Genomic DNA, 22,963 nt, shown 5'->3' with positions numbered 1-22,963 from the left:
ATAAAAGGTGTAAAGAATATATTAGAACAGTCCAAAACGTTCAACACAATTAATTTACTAACCGACTACCTAGCTATTGTTGGTTTTAATAATACCTGATCATTCGGACCATCTGACAATAAGATTGTATTGCCCCAGTAACATAGGTAAAACACTGCCCCCTATATCTTTGCAGCTGGTGGATCGAAACTACACTTCATACCACCTTTTTTAGTTAATGTATCACATTTATTCCAAAGGTATTGCTTGCATTGCATTCACAGTAGCCAGTTTTACGCACGGTGTGTGTGTATATTTTTTATCCAGCGGTTAAAAGCAGCACAGTAAAGCTGCAGCATTATTTGGGGTGTGTGGATGGAGGAGTTGTAGGAAGCGCATTGGACGGTGGGGAATGGTCACATGACACTGTCAGCATGTTCGATTTAAAAGAAAGGGAAGGAGAGCTTAGAGCTTCAGATGCGGGCAGATATGTGCGGAGGATCTGCCTGAACTCACATCTAGTCTGTGCTGCCTCCAGCAGGCTGCTGAACAGGGACACATCCGCTTTTAATCAAACCAACAACCTAAATAAAAAACGCTATTCCACCAATGCGACAATTAGACATTCCCTCCCTTCAGTTTTTTCTAAATTAAAACGCCTCCCGTACCATTTGTGGCGTTTATCATCCAGAGCACCATCAAGGAAGCGCGTCCAGAACGAGCTCCTCTCATAATTATCCGAAAAAGGTAAGAGAAAATAACTTTCTAAAGGAATCATTTAGTAATAATTGTGTTTGCCCTGTGAGAGTAATCTCGCGATGTTCCGCGTGGTCGAAAGCAATCGCACAACTGGACTAAAGTGTTGATTTTTTTATTGACATAATCAATACATCTCATACGTACTTTGGGTGAGCATGTGCACCTGACAAAGGAGATAAGAGAAAACTGCGTCAACAGTAAATTTATCAAAACAATTATGCAAATTGCTTGCAAAGGAATGTTATTTATGACTTTGGGTAATAGGAATACTTTAACTACAGCAACCTAATTAACCATTTGATGTGTGATCAGTCTGTGCCAGGAAATGCTTAATCTCCATTTACAATTAACAATGCACACATACAGCATTACATATAGGAACATGCTTTGATTTTAATTGCTTTAACATGCAGAGACAATGCTGATTAAAGCACCAATTTGTCTTTTTTCTTTGCTGTATTTTACTGCAGTAGTTCTCTATGGCAGCAGTGTGTCCAAAACTCGGATCATTGCAAATAATCTTATAAATACATCACAAAGCATTCTTCTTTATATTCTTCTTCCTACATGTGAGGTATCACCATATCCAATTAAAGAGGCTATGTGGTGGTTGAAGGGATAAGCTTTTGGTTTGAGTGCTTCTGGTTTGAATCCTTTCTTTGGAGGAACCAGAGCAGGGAAATGTGATGGAGAATTTGCCATCAGATTGTAGTGTCTCTGAGCAAGGCATATGACAGCTGGTGGCAGGATGTTGTAGTGCTTGGGGGCTCCTGTGTGAACAGTTTTAAGTGATCGACTGTCATGCGTATAATTTGATTATTATTATGTCAGACTTTCAGTAGAGGGATGTGAAATGATGACATGGAGATGTTTCAACCCTTCATACAGCATGCAGCAGCAGACTACAGCGGATATTTGAAGTGTTTCCTGGCTGCTGGTTTGTCACATCAAAAAATAAATAATAGTGTGTCTGTCTGCATCCTGATGGCTACCAGCACAGGCCAACCTCTGGTCCTCAGTGTCCTGGAGGCCCAGCAGGGTGCAGACACTAACATGACCTTACTGCACACTGGGTTTCCGCTTCATCACCTTTTACTGAATGTCCAAACATGCTCTCCTGTTCTTGTGTGAATGTGACAGACATTGTACAGCACCATAGCCTCTCACCACTCTCTCCTTAGTTCAAGGTTATGATCTATTACTTTTTTACCTTTTTATATGCTGAAGTCGTTTTATCGATAGTAAATTATTAAGAGAACCACCTTTTGACACAAAAGCTAAAGATGTTAAGACTTTGATATGTAATCTCTGGTCAACACAACAGAATAATGATAGCCAAATATCAGAAGATGTATATTAATTTACATCTATAAAAAAAAGGATGCCAATGGAGGAGTTTGTAACTACCAACACGTATCTTTACACGTATCACACTTATTATGTTGCACTTATTGGGTGAACCAAACAAGAAGGAGCACAATTTGGATTTAATTAATCAAACTCAAACATTTTTGCTTAAATAAAAGCTTTTGTTAATGTTGCAGCAGATTATTGTAACGTTCTACAAAGGGAGTCGGAAACAGGCTTCAAGTTATTGAGGTTTATTCAATCCTTTGTTCGCACACGGACACAGGTTACATGTTAGGTTGCAGGTAGGGATGGGTATCGTTAGGATTTTATAATCCTAATAATTTCGGTACGTGTACCGTTACACCCCTACTGTGCAGCTCTGTGATTGGCAGAGAGACGGGGGATGATTGAGTGACACACTCAGCACCCAATACAGGGTCGCTACACTACCCCCCTACCTCGCCCACGAGGAACAAATAAAACCTAGCATAAAAAAACTAAAACTAAACACTGTTAGTAGAACTAGGAAGGTCTGGGTGGACTACCATCCCTTCCAGTGAGACCAGGGCGCATTCGTTCCCTCTACAGGAAACGAGGGGTCTCACTATACACTCTAACTACCACACACAGTCTCTGAACTGACTCGGGAGTCGTGTCTGCCTTCTCGGCAGGGGGGCTGGGGACAGGGGGTGCCGGTTCTGGTCCAGGCGGGGAAAAGGGGAAGAAAGTGGGGGGAAACTCAGACACTGACGGGGGGCTGCTGTTCTGCTCGCCGGGGGACCTGAGTGGAGGTGTCGAGGGGGAGGCTGTGGGCCCCGGTGTCCCTTGGGCATGTGGAGAAGCGACTCCTCTGTGAGGAGCCAACCTGTCTCTGTGGAGTACAACTTTTCTCCCCTTGGGAGGCAGCTGCACCATGTAGACCACTTCCCCCACCCTCTCCAGTACTCTGCAGGGACCAACCCACTGGCTGTCCAGTTTTGGGCACCAGCCTTTCTTCCGTTGTGGGCTGTAGACCCAAACCAGCTCCCCGGCCCGATAATGCTGCCCTCTTGTCCTGGTGTCATAGTTCCGTTTCTGTCTCACCCCAACACTTTTCTGCTGATCGCGGGCAAAGGCGTGAGCGGAATCAAGGCAGTCCTGAAGTCTCCTGGCGTACTCAGGCCCTGGAGGCGTGCCCAGGGAATCTGGCGACTGACCAAATGCCAAAACAGCAGGGGTTCGAAGCTCTCTCCCTAACATGAGGAGGGCAGGAGAACAGGCTGAAGACTCCTGGACTGCAGAGCGACATGCCATGAGCACAAGGGGCAGATGCTCGTCCCAGTCGCGCTGGTGCTGAGACGTGAGGATGGCCAGCTGCTGCTCCATGGTGCGATGGAATCTCTCAACTAGTCCATCGCTCTGAGGTCGCAAGGGGGAGGAGCGTGTTTTGTGCATGCCCAGTTGTGTGCACATGGAGGCAAACACCCGAGACTCGAAGTTACTCCCCTGGTCACTGTCCAGGATCTCCGGTACTCCAAACCGGCTGAACATGCCGGCCACCAAGGCATCTACGACTGCCTCTGCTTCCTGATCAGGGAGGGCATACGCCTCTGGCCATTTCGTGAAATAGTCTATGGCCTTGAGGACGTAGCGGTTACCCCTGTTTGACAAAGGTAGAAGCCTCAACCGCTACTCTCTCCATTGGGGCCCCCACGGGAAACTGTTGCAGCGGAGCATGGAAACGACCAGGGGGGCCCTTCCAAGCCATACAAGGGTCACACCCGAGACAGAAGCCTTCGACATCCCTCCGGCACTGTCCCCAGTAGCAGCCCTGTCGAAGGCGGCGGAGAGTCTTAGTGACCCCAAAGTGCCCAGAGCCTGTCGTTCCATGCATGGCCTTGAGTACAGCCTCTTGCAGACCCCTCGGGACCATGCCGAAGGCTGTCAAACGCTGCTTGACATTGCTCAGACCACAGGAAATCACTGTCCTTCTGCAGCAGCTGGAACAGGGGTGCAGCAGTGCAAGCAAAATCCCGTACAAACTTCCTGTAGTACGAAGCCAGGCCCAGGAAACTCTTCAGCTGTTTCTGGTTGCGAGCATTTGGCCAGCCCGCGACCACCTGCACTTTCTCTTGCAGGATGCCGATGCCTTCGCCCCCTACTTTGTGGCCCAGGAAAGTGACCTCTCTCTGCATGAAATTGCACTTATCTGGGTTTAGCTTCAAACTAGCGGCTCTGATCCTTTCCAGCACCACTCTTAGAGATCCCAGGGCCGCCTCCAAAGAGCTGCCATGCACCAGGATGTCGTCCAGGTAAACTAAGCACTGCTGGCGGGGGATACCAGACAGCACCCTGTCCATCAACCGCACAAAGGTGGCAGGGGCATTACAAAGCCCAAAACTGAGGACCTTGAACTGCCATAGCCCCCGGCCGGTGCAGAAAGCCGTTTTTGGTCTGGCCAAGGAAGAGAACCACGACGACCCTGAGACCAGGTCCAGGGACTCATCGATGCGGGGAAGGGGGTATGAATCCTCTCTCCTTTCCCTTATGAATCCCCGCCAGCCACCTGTCTTCTTCGGGACCATGACTAAAGGTGCTGTTGGAGGGCTCGATTATGTCTGCCTGCAGCATGCTCTGCACTGCCTCGTCGCAAGCCTGCTGACGAGCCAGTGGAAGTCGGCGCGGGCGACACTTGATGGGACGCAAGTCCCCTGTATCAATCTCATGTTCTACCAGATGAGTTTGGCCCACCTCCTCCTCACTCGTGGCGAAACTGCCCTGGAACTCTAGCAGCATCTGCCACAATTGCTCGGAATTCAGGCCGCCACAGTTCTTCCTCCACACCTCCAATACTGCAGACTGAGCCTCTTCCACCCCAGTCTGGGGTAACTGAGGGTGGGGGGGCTGTGATCGGGTGGCACAGGAAGGGAATGACAGGTGCGGAATTGCCCTGAGTGGGCGTCACCGGGGATAAGGGAAAGGAGGGAGGATTTTCTTCAATTTCTAGGGTACTCACAGGGTGTGTAGGGGGTCTCCTCGCAGGTTCAGCAGGGGTGTGGATACGGGTCATAGTGATCACAGGCCCCCCGTGGAAACTCACTGTGCCTGCTCGAAGATCCAGGTGGCAACCAGACGCCCTCAAAAAGTCCAAGCCCAGAATACACAGGTCCTGTACATCCGTTATCCACACTGGATTATGCACTTCAACTCCCCCCACCGACACAGTCAGCATGCCTTTTCCTTTCATAGGTGCCAGCTCTCCCGTGACTGTGCGTAGACGCACCGCTGTCGGTTCTAAAATAGTCCCACACCTCTGGTCTCACCAGGGTTACTGTAGCGCCTGTGTCCACCAGTGCAGTGCAGGGCACCCCTTCCACAGCGACAAGGACATAACAGGAATCCCCACCACCGGCACGGCCCACCGTGACGACAGGCTCCAAGCATGTGCTGTCATCTTCTTCAGGAAGGCGTAGAGCCTGGCTCCCCCGGCTGTGCTGTCGGGCTCCTTCCTCGGATGTCTGTGTTGGTGGCAATACAGTTGTGGTTTGGTTGGGGGGTTTTGGGGCTTGGCTCGGCATCTTCCCCTTTTATACGGGCCCCACGTCGTGTCCCTGGGTCTGGTGTGCCTTGGGGCAGTCTCTGGCCAAATGTCCTGGCTGACCACACCCCCAGCAGACCCTGGTACTTAGCCTGCGTGTTGGCTGCAGAGACACAGCCCTTATCAGTTCAGTCATTTCGGCAACCCATGCAGGCTTCTCCTCCTCTCTGCAGCTCCTCACAGCCGGTGGTACCGGCCCTCCGTTGCTCCTAGCAGCTACACTCCACACATTCTCTCTCTCCACAGCCATCTCCAAGGCCGTCTGCAAGGACTGTGGATCCTGCAGCTGTACCTCAACCCTCAAGTCCGCAGGGAGGAGAGCCCTGATGAATTGATCCTGTGCCAGCTCACTCTGCACTCCGGGTGGCATGTGTGCATACGCCCGCCGTGTCAGACTCTCCACGTCGTTAGCCAACGCACGCAGCGTCTCACCAGACTTCCTACAGCGGTTACTTAATTCATTCAGGAGCAGCTCTGGCGGGAAACACTGTCCAAACCGCCTCTTCAAAGCCCCCGCTAACGCTTCATAGCTGTGTCGGTCCTCAGGGCTAAGTAGTAAGTAACCAGGGGCGGATCTAGACAAATATTCATGGGGTGGCAAGAGGGTGGCAGGAGAATTTGAGGGGTGGCATCCCCTGGCAGAAGTATATTCTGATTTAATCGCAGTCATATCCATCAATGTTAACTTGGAAAGCCACAATATTGATATTTTAACTCAATAACATTAGGTGAGATTATTGTGGCACATCAGTAAAGCCTTAAATATAAATATATAAGGTGGCACACGTAATTTAATGAATTTTAACTGAATGAGTTGGTTTAACTCTTAGACCAGCAGGGGTACCAAATATGCAGACTGCTGCAATAAATACATTAATTAACTGTCTCATCAATGTGTGTCTGTATGAATATGATAATATTAACAATCATATTATTCCTATCAGCTGTCAATCACTGTTATGATTCACATCTTCAGTGTTATTATTAAATAAACTATATTTTTTGGAGGAGTTAATGATGAACGTTCCTCAAGATGCTTGCTCACCCTCCTTCAAATTTAAAAGACCAGTAATTACTATCATAATTCAAAAGAATCAAAGGAACAGTTCAGCGCCCCACAACTTCATTGCAAACAGTTACAACCTTGACTTTACATCAGAAAGAACAAACATTAAAGAAATGACTAACTGCATCAGTTACGGCCCGTCTACACTACAGGCATGAAAAAATCTTGAAGCTGGGCGTGTCTGAAGCTTGGCGTTTTTTTGCGAGCAACCAATCACATGAATCTCCCGCCCCCGACATACAAAGCAATAGCAATGTTAAAACGAAGTAAACTGGATATAAACTCTCCAAACAGGCGAAAAAACTATCAGTTTCACCCACTGTCTCTGCCACCTCCCTCCATGCCTGGTTCCTCCGGTTTGTATCCCGGTAAATAGTTCCGGTCGTAAAGAACCGGGTGATTTGCTACCGTAATATCTCGTTTGGAATATGAGGAAATGAACTGCGGTCTGGCTCTCCCAGCTTGCACGCGGTTTGATTGGCTGCGCTTGCACTGGCGGGATTTGCATAAACGGGATTTGATTGGCTGATGCCAAGCATCGAGCCTCAAAAGTTGAACATTGTTCAACTTTTGATGCCGATAGATGCTCGTGATGCTTGCAAAGCCATGCCATGCTCCCAACAATGCAGTTCGGCGAAAATTAAAAATCTTCTACGTCACCCCATTCAAGTGAATGGGCGAAGCGTTGAAAGCATTTTTTGATGCCTGTAGTGTAGACGTACCGTAAGGGTTAAAAAAAACTGTGTATTCAGCTAAAACATACACATCGCTGAAGTTATTATCCAGTGGAAAGCCCTTACCTACTGGCCTAGTTAAATCAAAGTGGTTACTTTTTTTTGGCTAGGCAGAGAAGTTTTACACACCGTCTTATTTGACTTTCTCAGGACTTGAAACTGTTTTTTGGGGGCAGACCCCCACAAAGAAGAAACATATATTTACACATGTAAGGTCATCATCTTAACAGTTTATTATTCTCATCGACTCATCCGTGAGCAGAGCATCAAGTTGGCAAGCCTATAACAGCTGAATGTGGCGATTACCATCTTGATCAGCAAAACGCCAAACGAACGTATTAAGATTTAAAGCTATGGTGCGTTTTGATTCAATGCTGAGTACAGTCAAACTTGACAGGCTCTTCTGTGTCATAGTAGACCGCAAACAGTTGCGGCGCCAGAGTATTTGTGTTGGGTAATCTATGGTAGGGCTAACCCATACAGTGGTGGGGCTCAAGTCAGTATTTGCAATGTAATTACATACACGCTCCCCTTGACAGTGAAACGCCACGCGTGAGGTTTATATTATTTCCCTGTCTCAATCCAAATTGAACTGTATGAAATAAAAAGGCACATTTGTCTTGTAGTAAATAAAAAGGGCGAACTGGAGCCAATCCTGCAATTTCCCCACGGGGGAAAGAGTTGAAAACCCAACCCCTGCAGGGGGGTCTGGGGAAATTCTCCCCCAAGAGATTTTTTTGAAATACTAACATCAAATACACATTCTGGTGCTCTCTTAAGAAGAAAAATAAATAAATATATATTACTACACGACGTATTTAAAAAAATGAATGTCATTTTAGTTTTTTGTTACTTTGTTCTGAAAGCTGAACCTGCTGCTCCTCACAGAGAGGAGAGGGAAGAGGCTGTGTGAATTACTTTACATTTCTGGATAAGGGTGGATAGCCCTATTGTTCTGTGTGTCAAAATGAAAGACAGCCCACACACCTATCAATCATCAAACCGTGGGGTCTTATAGTTGTACCGATGTATATCGAGATGTACTACAGCAAAAGTATTCTCCGTCGGGAATTTCTGCCACAACACCACGCCGTTATCGTGATTCTGATTGGCCAGAAGACATTATCAAAGATGTTCTATTAAGAAGACGATCACTACGTGACAAAAGTTTTCAAAACAGTTTCTAGTCTTCGGTATTTCCAGACAAGTGGCTACTGAAATCAATCTTACTATGCTGTCTGTGCAATTTACTCAGCGCGAGTTGGCAGACTTTATTTTGCTTACTTTAACATCATTTTTCATGGTGGGGCTAAGCCATTTATTAGTATGGCTGTAGCCTACCCCAGCCATACCCTGACCGCAAATACCTCATTCCTTCTGTCTACTTGTATCCGAAATGCTTCTCGTTTTGCGCTGTCCTCCCGTTCAAATGAAATCGCCGCCAATCAGATTTCCAAGCTCGCGCCAGGGAGGGGGGGGGGAGGGGTTACAAGGCTCGCGTCTTGTGCTGCATTCACTTGCACTCGGACATTAGAGATTTTCTCTCATAAATGTCCGATGAGCCACAACTTTTCTTTCAAAACAAAGCTGCCAAATGGGGTGGCAGCTGGGGTGGCAAGGCATTTTTCTGAGGTGGCAGCTGCCACCCCGTAGAACCGCCACTGTAAGTAACTAAGTAGTAACTCATCTCTTTCGACTCCACTTCGAGCGATATAGCTATTAACAAAGCACTTGTATACTAATAAAGGACTGGCTTATCTAAAGCCAGTTGAGTAGCACTTGAAATGTTTTAGCTCTATGAAACCTGATTTACTTATATGATTCTGTTTTCTTCAAGATTATACTTTGTTGGTCGAACGCACTTATTGTAAGTCGCTTTGGATAAAAGCGTCAGCTAAATGCAATGTAATGTAATGTAAAGTAGTAGCAGGCATGAAAGAGCCTCGTCTGTGAGGCACAAAGCTAACTGTAGCGCTTTAGTCTCTATCGACCAACCCCCGGCATGTGTTAGCAGTTCAAATTGGGCATGGAAATCCTCCCAGTCTGCCTTACCCGAGTATTTGGGTGTTTTCACGGACGCGGTGGCTGCTAGTGGTTGCTGGGCGCCGCCATTGTTATTTACATCCAGTTTGTCAATGGTGCGAAACGCCGCTGAGGACGGCGACGTTCCCGCGTCTCTAACCATCCTCACCGCCGACTCTCTCAGGCGCTCTCTCGCCTCCCATGCACACTTGAACTCCCTACTCATGTCCTTCGACCTCCCGCATGCTCCATCCTCCTCCCCGTCAGTACTTTCCTGCTTCACTCCCATCTTGCTGAACTCATCCATCTCCGCTACCTCACCGGCTACAGTAGCTCCGTGACGCAGTTACGAGCTCCCGTCAGGATAGACGTCCTTCGTTCGAAAAAGTCACTTCTGATACCAATGTAACGTTCTACAAAGGGAGTCGGAAACAGGCTTCAAGTTATTGGGGTTTATTCACTCCTTTGTTCGCACACAGACACAGGTTACACGTTAGGTTGCAGGTTTATCCTCACACACACTCTACATCCCAACTCACACCCATATATAAGGTCAACGTCACAACGTCCCCGCCCTCCCCCGTCTGCTCCCCCAACCACAGGCCCGCACCCAGACCAGCATCACTGTGCAGCTCTGTGATTGGCAGAGAGACGGGGATGCTTAAGTGACACACTCAGCACCCTATGCAGGGTCGCTACAGTATCATAATTGCCTGTAACTCTTAGAGAAATAATACATTTAATTTAATCATACATTGAATCAAAGCTGTTATTTATATGTATTCTTTAAAGTGTACAGTGATCAAATAAACAAACACATGTCTCACAGTGAGACTGGGTTGCAACCATTCTGTGTGAGGAGAAAGACTCAAAGACACTGCTGTCAATACATTTCCCTTTTGAAAGCTGTTGGAGGACATTGCCCCCTAACCATGCTCTGACATTTAAACATTACACATATTAGCTGGTTAAGTACGCAAATTGGTAACAATCAAATGTAAGACTCTCATAATCCTTCTCTTAGACACCTTTTGGTCTGATTTTGATGAATCATGGAAGAATGGTGCATGCTTCTTCAGGTTATACAGATTATAAATAAACTATACCACATTTATTCTTTTAGCCTTTTACCATTTATTCTATAATCTTCATGATGGCTCATTAAACCCAAAACATGACCGAAATATATGGTGTTTTACAGATGCAAATGGCCCAAAACTTTTCCATCAGGAAAACCGCGCTGCATGTTCAAAAACCATGCAAATATTATACACAAATGTACCCAAACGTCATGCAAATCAGAATACATTCCCCAACCTGAAGAAACGTGCACAGTCTTTACTGAAAGAGCTGCGAATAAAAAGTTCTGCAAATACAAAACACTGTGAATAAAAAACATGTCACACAATGGAAACGAGAACACTAAAAAGTGATGCACCCAGCTGGGACTGGCACGCTTGTTGACGTTCTGGGATTATAACGTTGAAAGTGCAGTGTGTCTTTCGCAAAGGAAAGGTTTTTTGGCCGTTGTAGTGCGTTTGCACCTGTTGGCCACCGTAGAAGATGTGCCCAATCGAACAGATCTTTCTATATGCAGCAATGTCATCAACAATCATAACAAAGTGCACACTGCGGTTTTCTTCTTTTTCCACATCTCTTTGTCTTCACTTATCAACTATAGCCTCGTTTACAAATCAGTTAAATCCTGTTTTTATATTAAAGAACAAAAAAACGAATGTAATGTAAATGTCACCTTCACTTGTGAGAATACTTCTTTTTGAATACTTTAGGTATACCTGACCTTCCTTAGTGCCAAGCTATTGTTGTGTTGTAGTATGAGCCTTTGGCTGTTGGAGCCTTAATGTTCTAAGCAATCTATTTATGGGTGGCCTAAGGCAACCATCTCTGTGTTTTGCCATCGTTGGAGGTTACAAAATAGTTTATATTAGAAAGACGAATCACTGTCTACCTAACAGATTAATGAGCTCTCCTGTTGACTCCCTCGAAAGACTCTCCTGCTGCTGTATTGAAGGAAGATCGATGCCACTGTTGCACAACAGGAATCTATTGATTCACAGCACTCTGTTACTCACAGTTATCAATGTGAACAGTCCAGTTTATAGCTCTCCTGCCACATGTATGTTATAGGGTACAGACAAATGGCCTGTCTTCTACCTCAGAAAAAGCCAGTGTGCAAGGACTAAAGCTACTGAGACAAATGTGCAAGGTTTCCTCACTGACTGACAGTTTTTAACGATACTTTAAATGTAATGCAGTTTTGAAGATGGTGGTGGATATTTCGCTCTGATCGTCTGGCACACAGCTCTGCAAAAAGCTATTTTTTTCTAAATTGTATTTAGATTGTTGGTCTTCACCTCTGACAACTTTTAAAATTGTGATTTATAGTTTGTTCATATGTTGGCAAAGTGATGTTTTAGAAGGGGCATATAACATCAACCTTTACCCATGTTTATAACTACCACTACCGTATGGAGAGACATACGATTTAGGCTAGCATTAGCTACAAAAAACACCCATGAATTAAACTAACTGCAAAACTGTTAATTAAGGTGAGCTGACAGATAATGTTAACTAGCTAACTACTGGGTAAGCTCCTGCTGGGTTACAAATGGTAGTTTGTACTGCAAATGAATACATATTTTGTGAAACAAAAATGTCAGCAACATGATTTTGATGAATGATAAACAACAATATAATTTGGTAAAAATGTTTCAAAAATGGCAACAAGAACCGTGGATGCTGGCCTGTTGGGAGGCTAGAATTGACATGCATCTATTAATTTACTAGGTAAGTTTAGCCTACTACATTGAGAAAATGTTCCAGTTTTTCTCTGGTACAGTTTCAAATTAGTTTTATGTTAGAGGAGACAGAGCTGCCACTGTCTCATATAATTAAGTCACACTAAGCCACCTAATAATGGTAAATTACATGTAGATGTCTGCTGGGGCGAGCCGTGACTTTTACACCTCTGACCCCCACCCCTTCCCTCGAAAAAATTAATAAAAATTAGTTTTTACGTCATAGTGTGTACTTCAGCGGAATATCAAAACAACGGCCCGACCCTCCACCACACAAAACAACACCTGTAAATAACCCAATTTGTGTTATTTGACATTGAAAAGGATATTGCATTGTGTTTGATACTTTCGTTGCAGTTGTATATGTCTTAAAGAGCAACTTGCAGTTTTTTTTTTAAAACTAGATTTATGCTTAAAGGTGGGGTATGTAATTTGAGAAACCAGCTCGAGTGCGCTATATTTGAAAATACACAACCGGAAAAAATCTGCCTCTTCCTTCAGCCTTCTTTACAGAGCCCCTCCTCCAACACACACAAACGCGCACATGACCAAAGAGGGCACAAGATAAGTTTGTGCACAGATGGAAGGTTGACAGGCAGGTAGGCCATCCAGTTATTTTAGCCGGGCCGGCTAAAATGATTGATCGTGATTTTTAAAGTCCTACGGCTTCCACAGATGAATTTTTTTCATGTATTTATTGTCAAAGCATTTAATGCTATCGGGATGTTAAGAGCATTCCATGGAATATAACAAAGTGTTTCTGAAATAAATTACATACCCCACCTTTAAACTTCCCTGAAAATTACAATTAAAAGAGTTAATGCAGGATTTGATATGTTTTACGAGACATAAGGGCAGGAATTCCGAGGGGAATGGAGCCGTTTTGAGCTCTGGTACTAAAAACTGCTTCTTTTTTTAACATCATACGTCAAACGCGTCATATTACGTCACATCAGGGAGCAACTTTCTCGGACTCCTTCTCTGCCCAATCCGCGGTAGTAGTTTGTAGTTGGTTTGAGCGGTTGTGATTTAGTGAGCTGGTATTTTTTGGTAATTTTACAATGCATTTCACCATTTTTAATTACTCAGGGTGAGCTTGAGTTTGTGCAGGTTGCACAAACTCAAGCCTGTCAGGACATCGAGTCCACAGTTTCCCTAACAGGAAAAGGACCGGAGCTAGCTTTCGTTCCTGGGTGCGTTGTGCGACGTGCATCCACCTCCCTGCAGCACATACTCTCCACAGCTGAGGCCTATCAAACAAAACGTTTATCAGGAAACCGTATTACATCTCTCTCCCCCCCTTCGTTCCTCTCTCTCTCCCCCCCCTTCGCCCCTCTCTCTCTCCCCTCCGGTACCCAGCACCGTAAGACGTAGTGTTGAGTTGCATTAGGTAACGCGAGATACGGCTGGTACTTGCGCATTAGTTTCTGTTATGGATCAGTATCAACAGTCCTGCCAGTAACGTTACTATATTATCAATACTACTTTTAGTTATAGTCTGATGTATATGATAGCTAACTTTACAGTGTTGTGATGTGACCGACGTTAGCTGACATTAACTGTAGATAACGCTGGTCATTTACCAAGACAGCTGTCCTGTTCTCCACTGGTTCTCCTCACGCCCTCCATTTCTCTCCGATGGCCGTTATTTCTTCTAATCCTTGGCTACTCCTGGTCTCTTGGCCGCCTAGCAGGCTCATAATTATATGGTTGTGGTCCGTCATATGCATACGAATATACATTTTCAACCTCTTCTGTGTCAAAACTAGCATTGTGAACCATGTTTATTCATACGTTAGACCGGCCACTCTCCCCCATGTGACGTCACACGCGGGTGGTCTTTTTTTATGCGGAAGTAAAAATGTCTTACAAAAACGACGCCAGATGTCACTGTAGTGTATGTTTATGTATATTTTTGGGAAAATGTATACATCATTTTCCTACACATTTATTCTCTGGTGTCTCTAACCTGCAAGTTGCTCTTTAAGTGTAATTTGGAATGCTTTTATTTTGAAGGCAAGTTTACCCTGTTGACAGGAAGTTGTTGTTGCTATGGAAACAAGAACAGCTTCACAGCGGGTGGAACTTGTCATAAAGTCCGCGATAATAAAACCCACCCATTTAGAGGGAAGATATGATTGGTCAATTGTACTGTCATTTGACATTACTCTCTCGTTCAGTTACTATAGCTGGGCCTCTGTGAATTCATAGCTGGATGTCCAACAGCTCCTATCTTCACAGTAACTCGCAGAGACGAGTTTCTTTAATTTAACCCTTCACATTCAAACAGAAACTGAATAGGCAGATTCAAAAGATTTATTTCTTTGTAAATGTTATTTTAAATACAATTTTAAATCAAGTTATTTTGGTAAAACTAATGAAAAATATGACAATTTTTGTAGAATATCTTAGGCCCTCAGAGAGGCTCGCCACTGGGTGTCTGTAATTATTGAGACTAATGGACCACGGATTTTACACAAAAAAAAATATTATAGGTCTGAGTTACTCCTGTCTATCTATTTTGAGTTTGTTTGTTTCATAAAAAAATATATGTTTTGAACTGAACTTACCTACATCTAATAGAACCAACATGTCTGTGATTTTAAATGAACATGATTTGTTTACGTTGATGCAAGGGGGGGAAATTCATTGGATTTAATTATACCAGCTAAAAAGCATGGCTTTTAAATTAGCAAGATTCACTTAGTTTGACCTGACGTGAATGGAATGCATTGGTTTAATGACAGCTGCTAGTTTGAGACGTATGCCGTCGTAATCTATCGCGAGGCACACCACGGAGGAAGACCGTAGCACACACGAGGGAGACGACGATAGCCATGCATGTGGTAAGTAGTCCTATCTAGATTAATTAATCTATTGACGAGGTCTACAAATATGAAACATTGTTGGTATGAGGTAATATCATACACCTACCGTGAATATTGACCCGTGAAGTCAGCTGTTTTTAAAGATGTTAATTGATGTTGCTATGTTTCACGACTAGCGGCTAGCCAGCTAGCTAGCTATCTTCTTGGCTTATCCCGTGCACAGCGCCTTGCTGCCATGCACTCCAAAACACCATATTTCCATTTTTGATCCAAATCAAAAACTGTCATAGTTCCAGCACGTCATATCAATTAGAAATAATAATACAACACTAGATTTATGTAAGGGCTAGTAGAGCAATAACTACTGGAATGCAGGGGTGTAGTGCGACCAAAATTCACTGAACTAGCAGCAAGGAAAGAGCAACAAAAAACTTAGTAAGATACATAAAGAAAAAGTACATCTGTTTTACAGTACTGTTTCACATAGGTATTGTTCAGAAATGTATCCACAGATTTAGTTCCTAATTTTTCTCAACAAGTGCACCAGATTGATGCATTTAACTTCAACATTTAAAAAAAAATCTTAAACATAATTCACATTCGGCACAGGATTACCCTAATTTAGTCTATCACTTAAAATAATAGGTTCTAGCCCAAATTATATTGCACTTGGAGTTGGCATGCTACTGTAGATTAATCTAACCATGTCTGTTATTCACAGGTGTCCTGGGAAAAAACACATTGACATTGCTGGCAGCAGGGCAACCTCTTCTTACTGGTGGTAAGTAATCAGCATCTTTCTTTTTTTTTTTATCAAGTTTGAAGTTTGTGCACATTGTAATCTTAAGTACTGCTTGACTTTGCTTGACTTACATCAGTAAATGACTAAAACATATAGGCACATATAGGCTATGTTATGGTGGTTGCCATAACATATAATAATACAAATACTTTCTTTGATTTTCAGATTACAAGAGTACATGCAAAGATTGTGGTACGTCAGTGTCTTCTAGGTTCCTGTTGTTGAAGCATTTCAAGCTAAGACATGGCCATTATGGTCGTAATTTTCGATATCCGTGCGCCTATGCCAGTTGTCCATGCACATTGAAGACTTGGAACAGTCTTTTAATTCACATTTTCAGAAACCAGGCCAAACAAACATCAAAGCAGCGTATATAATTATCCACATTTCACTGTCAGGTGTGTGCAAGGAATTCAATTGCAACAGAGAAGGAATATTTCATTCATATAAATACACATTTGAGGAGGAATGAAACGGTAATATGTATGTTTCTGAGTTGTACATTCCAAACAAATATTCTTGGTCCTTTTTTATGAGCAAGCAGGACCGCCCCCCTGGCAGTTCCACCAATTAGGACCCCCGTCCTTGCCAGTTCGCTACATTATTATGCAGATGTCTTAGTGTTCAAAGGTGTTAACCTTTTTTGGACCCTTAAAATCTGATCTGCATCGAAAGGAAATTCATTTACTCATTCACTCGCTCCCATTTTCACAAAAATCTCTCTTATCTCAATTAGGGTTACAATGCATAATTTACTCATGGGACATAACAAGGAAAAGGATTTCTGTAAAGCAGGGGTCGGCAACAGGCGGACTGTGGTCCGGATCCGGACCCAGACGCCGACCTATACGGACCCGGACCTATAATCAATAGGCCTACATTAATAGGGGATTTCAATTTCAATTTCAATTTCTATGAATTCTATTTTAACCGCTGCCGACAGGGGGCGAAAGAGACGAATGAGCGATACAGGGAGAGAAACACAGAAGAAGAGATGAGAGCGTGGCAGAGAGAAGCGGAGAGAAAAATTAGTGAGAGAATAATTAGCGATACAGGGAGAGAAGCGGAGAGGAGAGTGAACAGGCGCGTTAGCGGCAGACAGGGAGAGACAAATCATTAGAAATGGCGCTCTCCAAGAAGAGGAAAGTGGACAGTGCGAACAGAGCTTTTAACCCTGAGTGGATGGACTGATGTTCATCCTGCCCACTGGGAGCACAGAACCAGTGTGTCTCATTTGTCCAGAGACCGTGGCGCTCATTAAAAGTGCCAAAACGCCACTATGAGACAAAACACAAGGTGTTTAACCAAACATTCCCTCTCAAGTCGGAACTGAGGTCACAAAAAATAAGCTCAGAGCCCAATATGATCAGTCCACCAGGATCAAAATTAAAACTAAATATCGTTCCAGGGCAGGTTAACCAATGAGCACCTGCATGTGTGTATGAGAATGGCCCTGACACCATTTCAGCCCAGATTTAAACTAGGGCTGTCAAGTTAACGCGTTAATAACGCATTAACATCTCTAATTATTTTAACGCGATTAACGCATGTGTAGCCCTGTAGCTGTGGACTGTAGCAGGACAAGCTCAGGCTCAATTCTCGCACTGAATTAAAAAACAGTGACTGAGGGACTGCAATATAAGAGGGAAAGAAAGAGAAACATTAAAACTCTTCAATTGTTATGATCAGGGCTGCACATAACTGGTGCGTATGCGCACTTCCGCCAAAAAAAGAGCACCGGGTCATTCGAAAAAAGATGCATTTGCGTACCAACATGGAGAGAGGAGAGAGGAGAGAGAGAGAGAGAGAGAAAGATATTTGCGAGTTGCATATGAACTCAGGGCCGGCACGTAGCACTGACTAGATGTTTGCCGAGGGCACCAGATCTGGGGAGGCGCTGCGCTGACAGCTCTGGGAGGGGAAAAAACTTTTTTGACCGTTGGGGCTCATCCTAATTTGCGGCCAGATGTAACAATATTCATAAGTAAACGTAACACCCTTTTCACCCCGGTTACACGTTGCATTTGCCCTGCACGGTGGGCGCTGTAAGTGATGAAAATGGGGGATGTTGGCTTATCTGGCGCCCGCAGCTCACAGCCAAAATGCGAGTGAGCGAGGGAGAGAGGGCGTTGTTGTTGTTAGAATCTGGTGCTAGCTGCTCTAACGGATATAAGTAGAAGATGTTTCTACAATAATGTGGAGGGAGAGTCCTCTCCAGTCAGACTGAGAGGCTGATAACTACAGCTCAGTGAGGTAAAGGACTCTGAGTGTTTAGATAGCTAACTTTAGTCTAAGTTCAAACGGTTTGGTCACAATTTATGTGAACACATATTTCCAAGGCACTCCTTTATAATTATTGGGATAAACAGGTTTGAAATAATTCCAATGTATATTATAGGATAGTAACCAAAAATATCCTTTAAAACTGGAGAGATAAAAAAAAGGCATTAATACATGTTAACTATAAAATAAGATATGAATGAACAACAAAAATAAAATAAATTACATTCATTTGTTATTGGCTATGGTAGGTTATTGGTTATGTTAACATACTTATTTTATTACATCCACTTGTCTAAGATGACAACAGAGACTTTCCACCCAAAACCAGCTGTTGACTTGTGGATGCAAGCAGCTAATCGCAGACTCAACCAGAGAGAAAGTAGTAGGCCTACATCATCAGCTACCATGTCTGACAGAGAGGAAGACAGTGAGGAGAACAGTCAGGAGGGTAGTGATGACAGCTTGTAGGATTACTGGTCGTGCTAATGTTGTCTTGTGTTCACCTCTGCATGTGTGTTCTGTGTTCACCTCTGCATGTGTGTTCAGTGCCGTATGTCTGGCAAATAAAGCCAAGCAACATCTCCAGGTGCTCCTTTGAGAACCAGGGCAAAAAAGTTATGTGCACCCCTGGTTATGATGTGTAAAGACTGATATTGTTCTATAATCGGCTGAAACTGTTAAGTCATGATGTGAAACGGTTAACAAAGAAAAAGGGAAACTCAAGCTGCTGCTACACTTTATTTTATTTATCTAAAATGAAGCACTTTTAAGATGCACATATTTTCAAAAGCTATTTTATTTATGTTCTCCTATTTTATTTTAAATGCAGCCAGAGAGGAACATTACACATATCCACAGTATTTACTGTATATCTGATATATATATATATATATATATATATATATATATATATATATATATATTTCAATGTTAATTGACAATAAATATGGTTGTTTCTGAATTGTACTTTCTTTATTTGATTGGCAGTCAGTTGTTGATTACATGCAGACGTTGATAAAGCTACTTCAATTTATAAAACGAACAAGTCAAATCAAGCAATCTGATTGGTTCTTAGCCGTGATATACTGAGCGTATACCACGGGTAGAAATGTAAGTTACTTTTCACAACAAGTCAGTATCCCTCAGCGTCTGAGAAAAACAGTATACTGTTGGGCTGAAAAGCAAACTGCCTGCAGTTTGCTTTTCATACTGGAACAAGAAAGCAGCGGAGAAGTAACGGGGCAGAAGCCCTCCTTTTTACGCAGCTGTCCAAACATAGACATCAAACGGCAAAACATATTCAGTGCGCAGTTCCTTTGGCATTAGGGCAGGGATATCTAGATACTTTCGAAGGTTTAACATAATGAATTGTGCTACTTTTAAAGCAAGCAACGATGTTTTCAAATCTGTAATCAAAGAGATCCGCAAAAACGCTATCGACCAATCAGATTGCTTGATTTGACTTGTCAGTTTTATAAATATATTTAAATTCCTTCCTTCACCAAAACAAACTTACAAAGCATAAAATGGAAACATTTAAGATTAACTTCGACCTCCGGGGAGGTCTTACTATGGAGGAGTGGATTGAGCAGTGCCTATCTCCAGAAAAAAAAGCACCTAAACTACGACATGCAGAGCTACGTGAAGAGCAGGTAGACCAACTGGAAAAGTAGCACCATTCAAAAGCTTTCTGATGCGGGTCTTGAAACAAAGCAGAGAAATTATGACCGTTAGTGGCCACAGGTGCGAAAGCTCTCTCCAGAGCTACTGGAAGCCCAATCTCGGGGACCGGAGAAAGTGGAGCAATATTCTCGCCACGCCAAGCAACAGCCTAGAATAACCTCAACCTATACAAGTGACCACGTAAGCCATTCTACTGATGCTGGACAGTATTTCAGTGGCTGCACAATAAACAGCAACATACACATTCATGTAAATAAACAGCCAAATAATGGATCAACGCTCTCTGTCTAATATGTTCGCTAGCTGTTAGTGTTGTTGCATAGCAACCACCTTGCACTATGTTTTGTGCAGAAGGCAACGGAGGGACTATTTCATTTTGAACATCATTATTTACTAATAAAAACGATTTAAATTAGAGTGTGTATTTTTCTTTCATATTGCCACACTTGGTAACCGTTTTATAAAAGCAATAGCTCACTTCAGGCCGTGGTATATGCTCATTATATCACAGCTAAGGGGCGTGGTTCGGCCCAACGCGAAGCGGAGGGTCGAACCACGCCCCTTAGCTGTGATATAATGAGCATATACCACGGCCTGTCATGAGCTGTTGCTTAGATATATCACACTAATTCATGAAGCAAGTTAGACATTTTGATGTTCTGGACCTTTGCATGGGGAGATTTTCTCTAACTGGAGCTCATTGAATTTTAGTTGAATACCCCTGCTGTAAAGCGTAGCTGTGCCTTTGGTGATATGATCTGTGTTTATCTTAAACTTAAGTCCCATTCTCCTGTGTTCCATTTTGTTCTGCTTTTTGTTCTATCATGGCAACTTAATCCTTATATTTAATCTCTTTTCCTTCTGAGCAATACAAATAATTCCATTATGATTTGCAGTGCAGATCATTTAACATATGATATGTGAAAGAAATTGGACTGTGCTTAATAATACATTTAAACCAGTAGAAATGCTGCAGTGCAATCTTTTCAAACATCCAGAGCACCTTGTTCCACAGATTGGTGCCTCAATAATCGTACTTTAAAATGTTACTTAAAAAAAAGTAATAAAACAACATTTTTGGAGCAGAATTGTCTTCTATTATTTCCTCATTTATTTCTTTGAGTTGAACTGCTTCAGTGAAGCACCCCTCGCAGTCTTTTTTGTGGTGTTATAAATCTGAGGAATAGAGTCCCTCTGAGCCGTTATAGAAAGGGAACTTGTTTGGTATTCTGTTGTGCTGCCAGAGATCCCATTTCATGTAACGGCTTTATTGCCAAAGAAGCACTAGACCAGCTTGATTGTTTCCTTCCTCCGCCAATAGTAAAGCTGCTTTAATCTGGATATGTAATGAACGGCTAGCAGCCAACTTTGCTCTCTCAAACACAGGTCAGAAGGTTTTCAGGAAGATTTGTTTTTCCTTGAGCCTCGGATTTGTTCTTTGATAGCTTTTGCCACTGTGGTTCACAGTAAGATGGAATCCATTATCCTTCAGGTATCAGCTCTGTGGCTGAGGCGTTATCAAAAATCCTCCACTTTCATTTCATTCCTGTTTGCCGGGCAAGACAAGGCGAGGACATTATCACACTTTCATATTTTTTTCTATGAGTTTAACAAATCCCTTCATCTTCTCATCTTCACCTGGAAAATGAGTGGATATGAGGCTTTAGTCGATTCTTCTGCTCCGCCGTCCTCCTGAGGAGCAGCCCTGATGCTCGGAGAGCGTGAGAGAGAGAGGCCGATTTCAATTTGCATGTGACAGTTTGTGGAGAGGTTTAGAGGATCACTATTGGGCATCTGTGAGACATGAGCAGCAGCAATTCAATATCTTAATAGCTGAGATCTGAACCCATGAGTGGGAACAACTTTATTCTGCAGATTGTGATGATGGAGAAGTCTGAGCCCTTGACTCGGCTATGCTGCTTTCTGTCTTCATACAGTAATTGTATTCCTCCCAACAAAATATACAGACACTGGCATACAGACAGCCACATTTAAATGTGTTTATGTGGCTGCTGTATAGCTCCACATTCTATCAACACACTCAACACATGTGTGTCTTATACCTCATTCACACCAACGGTGTTTCAGGGCTGGTTCGGAGCTGGAGCTTGAAAAGCACCAGGTTTTCCTGTTCACACCGCAGCGGAGCAGGCTCTTAGCTCCGGAATCCGGTTCATTTCGAGCACCAACAAATTGTCCGGCTAGATCAAAAGCACGACATACGTCACGCTAACGTTGAGGCGGGGGTTGGGGCAGGGGCAGGGGCAGGGGCGGGATCAACTCCTGAACAACAACAGAAAGCCGGCGTTTTATCCAGTTTGTACACAACGATGGAGAAACTTAACAAGCAGCAGTGGTCCACTGAAGAGACCAGCTACCTACTGGGAATCTGCTCTTCTGAAGAGGTACAGAGCAAGCTGGAGCACAATCGGCCATTGTTGTTGTTGTCAGTGTCAGCTGTGAGGGGTTTCCGCGCGGTTTGGCTTGTGAAATTGGCGGTGTGAAAAGAGCCGGAGCAAAACCGAAGAACCGGTTCTGAACCTGAAAAGCTCTAGCACGGGGCTTGAACCGGAGTTGCATTGGTGTGAATGAGGTATTTAATGTTTCTATTCAGCTTTCAACTATCCGCTAGCTGTTTGAATAGATATGTAATAATAATACATTACATTTTTATAGCACTTTTCAAAGTGCTCAAAGATGCACCAATCCACTGAGCCACAGCCGCCCTGATGTAAGGGGTTGTGCAGTCATTAATGAAAAATGAACACCAACGGGATGTTCAGGTTCCCTACACAAATCTTATTACACGTCTACTTACTAAATAAACCAACGACTTGACTCACAACTGAATTGTACATTATTTTATTGATTCTTTCGCTAAGAAAAAAGGGTCCGTTCCATTGTGGATTTTTCCTGCAAAGGCTCTCTCTGTATCTCTAGAGTAACCTTGGTTTGAACTCTAGTGTGTTATATTAAAAGGAAAAGCCTGTTTTTCAGGCTGCTACAGAAAACAGAATGACTGTTTGAAATTAGGTTAACGAGTTCTCATACATCTTCCTCA

General features: G+C 43.5%; 1 protein-coding gene across 3 annotated transcripts in view; it reads left to right on the top strand.

Annotated features, from left to right (window-relative positions):
• Window positions 1–440: 440 nt before the first annotated feature.
• Window positions 441–22,963, top strand: part of rap1gapb (RAP1 GTPase activating protein b) — a 287,393-nt gene continuing 264,870 nt past the window's right edge. For all 3 annotated transcript variants that reach the window (XM_079683382.1, XM_079683381.1, XM_079683380.1), the window contains exon 1: window positions 441–726. The gene's annotated coding sequence lies outside the window, so the exon portion shown is untranslated. The remainder of the gene's footprint in view (window positions 727–22,963) is intronic.

The sequence above is a fragment of the Notothenia rossii genome (assembly GCF_949606895.1).
Source record: "Notothenia rossii genome assembly, chromosome: 5".
Taxonomy (NCBI): Eukaryota; Metazoa; Chordata; class Actinopteri; order Perciformes; family Nototheniidae; genus Notothenia; species Notothenia rossii.
The sequence above is the reverse complement of the archived record's forward strand: the minus strand, read 5'-3'. Positions and strand labels throughout refer to the sequence as shown.